We start from the raw sequence: 12147 nt of genomic DNA on the forward strand, positions 1-12147 counted from the left end.
TTTATTTGACAGTTGTAAAGTGATGTCAAAAGAATAAAAGTTATATTTTTTGGGGAAAGCAAATATTTATTACTTGTTTTAACATGATGGGACATATACAATTGACATTTATTATGCATTATTACTATTAGTTGTTGTCAACTAATTTATACTGTATAAGCTAAAAACCAATACTTGAAAACTGTCTTTAACCTTACTATGTGGTGGCTACTATTATGCTTTAGCTTTGTCACTGTGCCACCTAGTGCTAAAGAATTTGTTCACAAGATATGCATTAAGTTGATATTTTATGCTTATTTTATGTTTTTAAATTTTCCTTTTGCCCAAATATATTTCATCCAATTGAATGAAATAATTTCACATTATTTTCTTTTGTATGTTAAAAGGGTTATTCAGGAATAGAAAAACAGAGCTATTTTTCATTTTTTAAATCAAATATCACTCCCCGCCTGTCTCCAGGTTGGGTGTGGTTCTGCAGCTCAGTTCTATTGAAGTGAATGGAGCCAAGATGTAAAACCACAACCATCCTGGAGACAGACATGGAACTGTTTTTGAAAGAAATTAGCTGTGTTTTTCTATTCCTGGATGACCCCTTTAAAATAAATTGTGTCAAGATAGAAAAAAAGTTACTTTGACATTTAATACAATTAAATACCCTCCATGATACAATTGTAAATAGTAGATAGAGTCATTTAAACAACTTTAAAATAGAGGTTTAATGTACATTGTCTATTAAATGCATGTGCGTATATGCATCTTCTTAGACAACTCGTGTAAAGATAGGGTTCTGCTTAAAGTAGAAAAACTAAAGAAGAGACAATTAAGCCTGTTCTGCTTATGTCTTTTTTATTCAGAACATTGAATTAACCATGTAGGAAGAAAGTCAGTAAACCCTTGATTTTAATAACTTGTAGATCCTTCTTTAGCAGCAGTCCCCTTCAGTCCCCTGTATGTGCAAATAAAATGTATTTGAATTAGAATTTTTTCAGGACTGCCTGTTGTGCTAGTCAAGTAATCTTAACAGGACACCAACTCTTTGGGAAGTTATCAATACTGATTTCATTTTTTTTTTCATTTGTAGACAATTTGTCTAATCAATGATTGATGCATGTATCTACACACTTACCAATTAGATTAAGGACTCCAATTTCTCAAGCAACCAAGTCAACACAATATCATAACATGCTATCAAAACACACAAAAGGCATTAATGCATAACAATCACCTGGTGCCACGCGTAGACTATCATAGAATTTATATCTAGTGACAGAGTCATGAAAGCATGCTGTCTGGGAATATTAGTATCTCACATCATATTGGATAACTCATGATATGTTAATTTTTGAGATAGGAAAGGACACATGTATATACCCTGATCTCTTGCAGTTAGAGATGAGCTAATTGGCTCATTCCAAACTTATTTCACTCCAAATCTCCCTCCACCTTTATCGTGTACAGGACATGGGTTCCTTGGCACCCAATTGGTTTAGATACCATGGGAACTATATACAGGAGGAGGGACTGTTAAATAGCAGGAGTCCTTGCTTCTGTACAGTAAATGGTGATTACATACACACTCCTTTGACAGGGGTGCTTACTACTGTCTACTGACTACTTGACAAGAACAGATTTATCAGTAAACAGGCTTTGTGTGCCTTCATTTAATGGACTAAAACAATTAAGCCTACATTTCCAATCTTTGTTGCAAAACTGAAACCTTTTGCCAATAGCGCAATAGTGTGTATGTATACAACAATTGGTCATTGCATTAAAGCCACCTATGTATGTCCGTGTTGTGCTGATAAATTAGGTCTGACCTATCAAGGAATGAACTCCACAAAATCTTTGAGGGTATCTTGTATCTGGCACCAATACATTAGCAAAAAAAACTGTAAGTTGAGGTAAGACCTCCATGGATCAGGCTATTTTCCAACACATTCCAGGGATTTGGTGGTGGACAGGGATCAATATGGGCACTTTTATTACTCCGCATAACACAGCCCCTTGTGCAGCAATTTGCAATGCATCATGTGTTCTGACACATTTCTGTCATAGCCAGCATTAACCTTTTCAGCAAATTGTGCAACAGTAGCATTTCTTTAAGACCAGATAGGCTAACCTTGCTTTTCATGCAAGCCAGTATGCCGTGGGTGCCCATTACCCTTTCACCAATTCACAGGTTTTATTCCTCAGACCCTTTTTGTTTGGTGCTGACCTCAGCATAGCCATAAGGTAGGTTTCTTTTGTTCAATGAAGAGTGACAACCTCAGTCCCTAAATTACATTGACATTAGACTGATGACAGTATCATTCATAGTGAATCTGGTGCCCAACTGCAAGGTGACTGTTGCACAATGCCCAAACATGACCTCATGGTATGTTTTAGATGTTTGACATATTTAGGGGTTGGGGAGGCAAGTAAAGTATAAATTGGATAACAGGATGAGAAATATATGTTGTCCTAGATAAAATGCAAAGAAGATCAAGATACAATACAGAATATGAAAATATTAGATAGGTTAAAATTACCAAATTACTTAAGTGATTTAATACAAATTATATAAATTAACCCCACAAAAACCTCTGTAGGATTTACGCTAGATTGGACTAGATGTAGACCTAGACATGTATGCAATGTATTTAATTTAAGCCTCCACCTTGGCTCCCTTTAATTAGAAATGGAATAAAAATATGGAACATTTTTCTGTGCTTAGAATATTTTAATACAGAAAAGAAAGAGACAATGTATTCCCAAATACAGAACCATATTTTCCATTCTGATACATAATAAAGTAAGGCCTGCCAGACTATTGTAATTTCTTTTTGTGAAATATGTCTTAACTATTTCCTTAGATGAATGCTCTTCAGATTGGGACACAAAAATAACAGCATTTACATGTAGATGAAAGCACCTGCAGAGTATGCAAAGAGATGAAATATTTTGTTACTGTCACCAGGTCTATTCTTGCTCAGTGTCCTGAAGAGAAAATTGACAACTACTTGTTTAAGCTTTGAAAAATGAATTAATAATTTAAAATGGCATAACACCCTATACAATGTAGCTCTGTTATAAAAAATAAAATAAAATACTTGACTGCAGGTTTTGAAAAGTTTGAATCAATATTCATTCTCTGGAGTCTTAAAACTAGACTATGTTGTACTTTCTTATAGAGTTGTGATTTGCATTATCTTAACGACATGGTATTTAAAAGATATTTCTACCTGAATATTTAATTGATCCAGTGTGAACATGAATTGAGCTACAGTTCTACTCCTCATACTTATTTGACCAAAAAGATCCTTCTTGCAGGGCACTCATAATTTTGTTATGCAGATTGTAACATAGTGTTTTTTGTTTTATAACCAAGCTAGGCTCTAGAACCCGTGTATATCTAGGGAGGAATTATGTGCTGTGTGGAAGGAGGAAACCAACAAGCCACACTCTCTTGTCCAGGCTACTGCGCTAAAGTGGTAACCTCCAAATCATAGAAAGTCTATGTAGTACTCTGTCTCGAGTGCACCATTTATGGCTAATAATCTATTAAAATATACCCCAGTTAGGCATTTTAAGTTACCATGAATTGTTAATCACAAGGATAGCACATACAGTATATTTACCTGGGTACCATGGAAGGCTTGATTTTCCCTTTGATGGTGCTACAAGAAAGTAAAACATTTCAACATCTTCCCTAATCCTTTCAGAACCTTGTAAGAAATAGATTCAAAATGATTTCCCATATACTTATAAATAATACATTTGATTTATTCAACATTTTATAAAGAAAAAATAGGATTTCTTTGGATATGATTTATTTTTTTGGTACTATATTTGGTTTGAGATTATACTTACAGTTCCCCGTTTCTATCAGATCGAGATAATGTCTTGCTCTGCTGCCTCTAGTAACCATTTAATGGTGACTAGAGGACACCCCCAATAAAGCAGGTTATCCTGTCATTTCAAGCTCAGGTCCAAAAGGTGCAATTCCCAGGCAATACAGAAATTGAGTGTCACAATCTTGCGTACCTTGTAATCTTGAGGAAAAAACCCCATAGTGAGTAAGGATTCATTTTAAGAGTCCATGCTCTTATGCAGTAAATGGTGAAGTGCTGTACATTGCTGTTTACTGAATGGCCAATGGAGGTAAGTGTCAATGCTATATATTGCTCTGCACTTGGCTCATGGAGTGTAGAAACAAATTAGCAATGTCCATTAAATCCTAAATAAATTTGCTCATCATTACTTATAAACACGATGAGCCCTTCTTCAGTCCCCTGTGGACAATTTCCCTAATTTTTTAACAACAGTTTTTGCAACAGGGATATAACATTCATAAGGATAAAACTCTGGAAATAGCTCTCTGTTATATGAGATGCTTACATAGAAACAGCCAATGTATTTCTTTAATCATTCATAGGCTCTCCAGATTATAAGGGTCTGCAGAAAACTGAATATGGTCCATTGTGATAAATCTAACTCTAGCTAAGAGACAATTCTATGATGCACATTCAACAGTTGTAAAACATTAATGCTACTAAAGGTTAAAGCTTAAATTCACAGCAGATAACCTCAATTACTCTTACTATCCCAACATTCTATGTCATATACACAAGGATTCAGGATTCTGAGATATGTGAAGCTGTATTGTAGGTTCTTTACACCTGAGATTTTATGGTTATCAGTGGCCTTTTCCTCACTAAGAAAGTAGTGGCTCTGCAGGGTAAAGAAGCCAACAATAAATGATTTTACCATTATTCTGGGAAATCGTAGTTGACTATGAGTAATTGGACGCTACCAGAAATTCTAGCTTCCTGGCCCTTTTTCAGTGTGATATAGGAGCAGAGAGGTAATGGAATTATCTCCAAAATGTTCATGTTTTTTGGAAGGCTTTAAAGTGTTTTTTGTGCCTGTCAAACAAATTCTAGGGGCAGGGATTTGTGACCTCAGGAGCCCTTCAGCAGGGATACTCCAGAACAACCAGAGAGGTCAGTATTATGGATGAGCTAATCAAATAAGACAAATCGCTTAATTAAACTCCATTTAGTGCGGTCCAGGCTCCAGGGCATCTAAGAAGGCGGCTTCTAAGAAGGCGGAGCAAGGAACGCTGGGAAGGAAGGAACACGAGTAGGTGGGATGACAGTGTTCTATTGCTGAGAGAGAGGGACAGAAAGCAGTGTGTGTTGCACAGAAAAGCATTTTTACAGCAGCGATTCACCTCAAGCCCAAATCCAGCCTAGAAGCACTGATAGGAAAGGGAGAGAGAATGAGAGAGAAAGTGCAATTTTGGGTGTATTACAGCAGCGATTCAACTCAAGCCCAAATCCAGGCTAGAAGCACTGATAGGGAAGGGAGAGAAATTGAGAGAGAAAGTGCAATTTTGGCTGTATTACAGCAGCGATACACCTCAAGACCAAATCCAGCCTAGAAGCACTCATAGGGAAGGGAGAGAGATTGAGAAAGTGCAATTTTAGGTCTAGTACACAGCGACTGTGTGCTGCAGCACTGGCGTGTACAACAACTGAAAATCTAATAGTAGCCAGCCAGTTAGGGTGAGCAGAGTACTAAAAGCCACAGTCACCAGCTATTAGTGCCTAATACAGGTTGCGTAGTGGAGCGTATTGTCCTCTATTAAGTGTAACCTGTGCCTACATAGGTGATGTACCATTTTGTTCCTGTTAAAGTCTTAAGGGCCTAGTTACTGTGAAAGGCCAGGAAATTACACACATGCTGCTGTTGTAGACAAATACTGTTTTAAGCATAGTGAAGCATATTGTACTCCCCTCATAAGTGCATGCCATGTACGTACATCAACATGGTGTACCATTTTGTTCCTGTTAAAGTCATAAGAGCCTAGTTACTGTGAAAGGTCAGACAAAAGTACACACCTGCTGCTGTTGTAGACAAATACTGTTATAAGTATAGTGGAGCATATTGTACTCCCCTTATACCACGTATGTACATCTAAGTGGTGTAACATTTTGTTCCTGTTAAAGTCTTTAAAGGGTTCTCCAGCCCTAAGACATCTTATCCCTATTGAAAGGATAGGGGATAAGATGTCTGATTGCGAGGGTCCCGCCGCTGGGGACCCCTGCAATCTCTCATTCAGCACCCACCTTTGTGAGCTCTCCGCAGCGCTGGAGGCTCCGAGTTTAAATCATTAAGACCACGGGGCCGGAGTTTTGTGACATCATGACTTCCGCCCCCATGTGACATCACACCCTGCCCCCTCAATGCAAGGGAGGGGTGTGACAGCCGTCAGTAGACCACCTGGCGGCAGGAGCTGTCAATCAGTGAAGACTTTTGTAGGAAAATCAGCTACTCGACAGTGTGGCAGTTTTTCATCAACCATCCAGAGGAGGTTAACATGGTCACATGCAAGATATGTCAGTAGAAGGTGAAGCATGGCCAGGGTCCCAATGTTTGCACCACGGCCCTGCATCAATATATGCAGCATCACCTTAAATCGGCCTGGGAGAACCGTAGCTCCGATGTGGTGGTCCAGCCTGCTGCATCACCCAGTGGCACGCCGCTCCCTGTTTCAGCCAGCAAAGGCTGCATCACCTCAGCCGAAGGTAGCTGTCTGTCATAATCATCTTCTGTCGCTCCAGATGCTCCTGCTCCTCCTACTTCGAGTCAGTCATTCCGCCAGCAATCCATTGGACCAAAGCCATATCCAAGAGACAACAGTATGCACCCACTCATCCAAAGGCACAGAAGCTGATTTTGCTCATCTCTAAGTTGCTGGTGCTGCAGTCCCTCTCTTTTTAAGTTATGGACTTTGAACCTGTCAGAGAACTGTTGGCTTGTGCCAAGGCGAGATGGGGAGTCCCAAGCCATAATTTATTTGCGAAAAAAGCAGTACCAGCCCTGTACAATTTTGTGGAACAGAAGGTGGGCCAGTCCTTGAGCCTGCGATCCGGGACAATACATGTCCTTTACGGCCCAATGGGTGAATGTGGTTCCTGGACAGCCGCAACAGCAACTTGGACAGGTCACGCCGCTTCTTGCCTTCTTATCCTCCAAGGCCTCCTCAGCCTCCCCTGCACGGACAAGTCTCAGTGTCCCTCCAGCATACCAAGTGTGCAGGGCATGGCGGTGTCACGCTGTTCTTCACATGGTTTGCCTTGGCGAACGGAGTCACACAGGAAGGAACTGCTAAAAGTCATTCATCAAGAAATCAAATCATGGCTTACTCCACGAAAACTGGAAAAGGGAACCATGGTGACCGACAACAGGAAGAACATCTTGTCTGCGCTGCGACAAGGAAGCCTGAGCCGTGCGCCCTGCATGGCACACATTTTCTGAAGTGTTCCCCCCATCTGCAAGACATCCTAACAATGGGAAGGAAACTTTGCATGCACGTCAGCCCCCCGTACACCACAAAGCTGCCTCCTTGAACTGCAGCATCAGAACAGCATCCCCCAACATAGTTGGATTTGCGACCTTTCCAAATATTGTAATTCCACCCTCCATATGTTGGACCTACTATATGAACAGAGAAAAGCAATCACCAATTTCTTGATGATCCAAGCGGATAGAGGGACTCCCATGTGTAACTTCAATGTCGACAAGTGGCAGCTCATACATGACACCTGTCGTTTGCTCAGGCCCTTTAGTCAGTCGCCAGGATTACGGGATGAACAACATCATTCCACTGCTTAATTTACTACAACACGTGTTTAAAACAATGGCTGGTCAGGGCACTGGAGACGTGGCGCCTACATCTCCCAGCCTCATGAGCCCTCTGGGGGATGAACTGGAGGAGGAAGGGGAGGGGGACAGTGGAGCACAGTTTAGGTTTCACCAAATGGGTAGTTTTCCTAGTCATTTGATAGGAGAGGAGGAGCAGGAGCAGCTAGAGTGTGATGAAGAAGATGAGACAGAGGACCCAAACACACAGTGGCAGTATTCAGTAGAGATGGAGGCAGGGAGTCCCTCCAAGTCCCTTGCACAGCGGGATGACTTCTGGCCCTCCATCTTTTTGGACCTCAAGATGGGGGCCGTTTTTACACCCACTCAGAGGGAGGACAAACTGAACTACTACAGAGACATCCTACATAGTCAGTTGGCCGATGCCTATCTGCTCCATCCTCTCGCAGGTCTGACTCAGGGGGCCGTCTGCGCTCACCTTCCACCACCATGGCTGCTGGGGAGGGATGGGGTGGAAGGAGCAGTACCAGCTCATTCAGCAGCAGCCTGAGTCCACAGTCACTGATGAGTAGCTTTCTTTACCCGCATAGTGAAGCAACTCATCAGCAGCAGGTAGTCGTGGAACAGGACCTGAAACAGCATGTGGTGGCATACCTTGACATGCCCATGCTAACACACCTTCTGGGGAGCCAAACTTGATTTGCCCTGGAAAAGCTGTCCTGCCCGGCCAGTAGTGTGTTATCAGAGCGGTTGTTTACTGCGGCGGGGGCCATATTAACCCCAAGGAGAAATCATCTGTCCACGAAAAATGTGGAGAGACTGACCTTTGTGAAGATGAATCAGGCATAGATCAGCCCGGATTTCCACCCACCAATGCCTGATGCATCAGAGTAGATTGACCATGGTGCCACACCAACACTTCACAAATATGGATAGTGCCAAATGTATTACAGAAAGGATATGCATTAGCTTAAACTTAAATTTTCTTAGGATAAAATATATGGACCCCAATTTATTTTATATCTAAGAAAAGGAATGGTGTGCAAAAAACACCATGTGCCACCTATACCACCAAGTATTGATATGATGTAAAGACCTCTAAAAGGTGAAAGGGAACAACTTATAGTCCATTGTAACCGGTGGGGGTAAAAACTTCTCCTGTAAGGCCCTACTCTCACATTATTAATTCCCTTCTTGGCAAGTGTTACTCGACCTAAAAAGGGAAGCCCCACACAGGAACCTCTCCCTATTTCTTCCTACAAACACTGCCATTTGCCAGGATTTTTAGGTAGAAATAGGGAGAGTTTCCTGTGTGGGGCCACCCTTTTTAGGGCGAGTAACACTTGCCAAGAAGGGAATTGTTAGGGCGAGAGTAGGGCCCTACACCTTTTCGAGAAAAGTGTTACTCGTGTTAAAAAGAGTGACCCTACACATTAACCACCACATGTCCTCCTCATGCTGATGCCAGCTCTAGGCTGTCTCACACTGCCACCATATGGTCTCCTCATACTGATGCCAGCTCCAGGCTGTCTCATTCTGCCATCATATGTTCTTCTCATGCTGATGCCAGCTCCAGGCTGTGTCATTCAGCCACCATATGGTCTCCTCTTGCTGCCGCCAACTTCAGGCTGTGTCATTCAGCCACTATATGGTCGTCTCATGCTGGTGCCAACTCCAGGCTGTCTCATTCAGCCACTAAATGGTCTCCTCCTGGTGCTGCAAACTCCATGCTTTGTCATTCAGCCACTATATGTTCTCCTCTTGCTGCTGCCACCTCAGGGCTGTGTCACTGTACCGCCATGTGGTCTCCTCATGCTGCTGGCACATTAAATAAAACTTTTTAGGTTCATCTATTTGAAATCTTCAATTTTAATGTTCAAAAAAATATCTTTAATCTTTTCAATTGTGAGGCCCTATGGTCTCATCAGGTTGTTGACACCTCGAGGGTGGGTCATTCAGCCACTATATGGTCTCCTCATGCTGCTGCCACTTCCACGCTGTGTCATTCAGCCACTATATGGTCTCCTCATACTCATGCCATCTCCAGGCTCTAATCTGCATGTCATACTGAATAACAGTATTATTTTACTAACCCAGCACACTCCCTATTTGTGTTACAGCAAGGCAAAGTGCTTGCTGTAACACGAGAACCCGGGTAAGTTATACCCTTATTGAGGCTCTCTGTAGGTCAGAAATAGACATTTTTAATAGGGATTTGCCGTTAATAAATTTCAACAATATTTCTGCGATAGAATTTCCTGTAGCGTCAAAGGGAAATGATGAACAGCAGGGACCAGGAGTCATTAAAATGGCAGCTGTTGGTTTGTTACAGGTGAGCATTCTTTTTATTTTTATTTAATGGAATTTCCTTTTAATCAGGTACTATACTTACAGTATATAAAGCAGTACTATTGGCCAAGAGTGTGATATAAAACACTTAATTAAATCACTAATATGGTCAGTCCTATGATCACAATTAATTCCATTATACGTGTGTTAGCAAAGTAAATGCCTTGCCAAGAAAATGTATTAAAAAAAATGTAAAACATTTAAAAAAAATGATATAGTAATAATTTTTTTAGACTTAAAAAGCAGGCTTTTCTCATTTTTATATGTAGCAGCTGTGTGAGAGTGTTGCCATATAATGTTTGCATATACTATACTTATATTGCCCATACAATTGTTATTAAAAATTTAGCTTAGCTCTGTGAATATTTTACTAAGCGGTGAAGAACAAAAGCAAAGGCTTCCTTTTAAGCCACTAATTTCTTTCATCTCCTGTCACAACAATGTTCAGCACTGAATTCTTATAAAAGGATATGATTATTGAAGCTGGATTGATAGTCTGCAAAGCTACTAACTTTAATACAGAATAAATAATGCTGCTTAAGGACAGAATTTCACTTCTATGGATGAGTTTATGGGTTTATCCAGCTATAATGTGATTGGCAGTGGATGTACTTTTCCGTTTGTTTACTGTTCATTGCACCTAATGAATATTACAGACCATGCTCTGTATGGAAATTGGTCATCGTTGTAATATGAAAATGTTCTTATTTTAAAGTATTCTCCTGTCGAAGACATAACCTTTATTACAGAGGCATCAGTAGGTCAACCCAAATGGCATGTACACAAATGCCCACTTAATCAAGAATTTTTGGCTATTTGTCCAGTCCAGTCCATGACTCACTTAGAAGACTGTCTGGGATATGTTGGTTATCTTTAGTAGAATTAAAGTGAGGCTTTAAAGGGGTACTCCGGTGCTTAGACATCCTATCCCCTATACAAAGGATAGGGGATAAGATGCCTGATCGTGGGAGTCCCGCTGCTGGATCCCAGGATCTTGCATGCGGCACCCCGTTTGTAATCAGTCCCCGGAGCATATTCGCTCCGGGTCTGATTACCAGCGACCACACGGCCGGCGGCGTGTGACGTCACGCTCCGCCCCTCAATGCAAGTCTATGGGAGGGGGCGTGATAGCTGTCACACCCCCTCCCGTAGGCTTGCATTGAGGGGCGGAGCGTGACTTCACACAGGGGCGGAGGCGTGACGTCCAGAATCACCTTGACTAAAAGATAGAAAAGTGCATTATGGTAAATTCTTTAAAGGAGTTGTTTCATAAAGGCATTGATCAGGACCCCACTCTAGTAGACCGGGTAGATCGGTATTGTTTATGTATTATATGGTCAGCCTCTGCAGGGAAAATGAATTGCGGTGATGAGGTTCAACAGTGATATCATCTTTAGGGGTTAGGAAAGCCTGATATGTATTGTCGAAAGGAGTGGGATGGAAGTTCTGGTTTATTTGCTGTGAGATGAAGAGGTCCCACGTAGCCACTAAGCATATGATAGACCAGTGGTCTCCAACCTGTGGACCTCCAGATATTGCAAAACTACAACTCTCATGCTGGGAGTTGTAGTTTTGCAACATCTGGAGGTCCGCATGTTGAAGACCACTGTGCTAGAGTATTCTAAACATTTAGATATTTTTTTCTATATTATCACTTATTAAAGGGGAACTCTGGTTGAAAACTATTTATTTTAAATCTGGTGCCAGAAAGTTAAACAGATTTGTAAATTACTTCTATTAAAAAATCTTAAATTAATCCTTCCAGTACTTATCAGCTGTTACATGCTCCACAGGAAGTTCTTTTTTTAATGTATTTTCTGTCTGACCACAGTGCTCTCTGCTGACCCTTCTGTCCATTTTAGGAACTGTCCAGAGCAGCATATGTTTGCTATGGGGATTTTCTCCTGCTCTTGACAGTTCCTGACATGGACATAGGTGTCAGCAGAGAGCACTGTGGTCACAACAGAAAAGACATTCAAAAAGAAAAGAACTATCTCTGAAGCATACAGCAGCTGATAAGTACTAGAAGGATTAAGATTTATTAATAGAAGTAGATTGCTACTTTGTTTAACTTTCTAACACCAGTTGATTTAAAATAAATTGTTTTCCACTGGAGTACTCCTTTAAGCAAAAGAGATAATGTCATTTGTT

At 41.0% G+C, this 12147-nt stretch overlaps 1 protein-coding gene across 1 annotated transcript in view; it reads left to right on the forward strand.

Moving 5' to 3' along the window:
• Window positions 1–12147, forward strand: part of CNTNAP2 (contactin associated protein 2) — a 1818787-nt gene that overhangs the window by 1008371 nt on the left and 798269 nt on the right. The window lies entirely within an intron of this gene.

Source organism: Hyla sarda, chromosome 5, assembly GCF_029499605.1.
Source record: "Hyla sarda isolate aHylSar1 chromosome 5, aHylSar1.hap1, whole genome shotgun sequence".
Lineage (NCBI taxonomy): Eukaryota > Metazoa > Chordata > Amphibia > Anura > Hylidae > Hyla > Hyla sarda.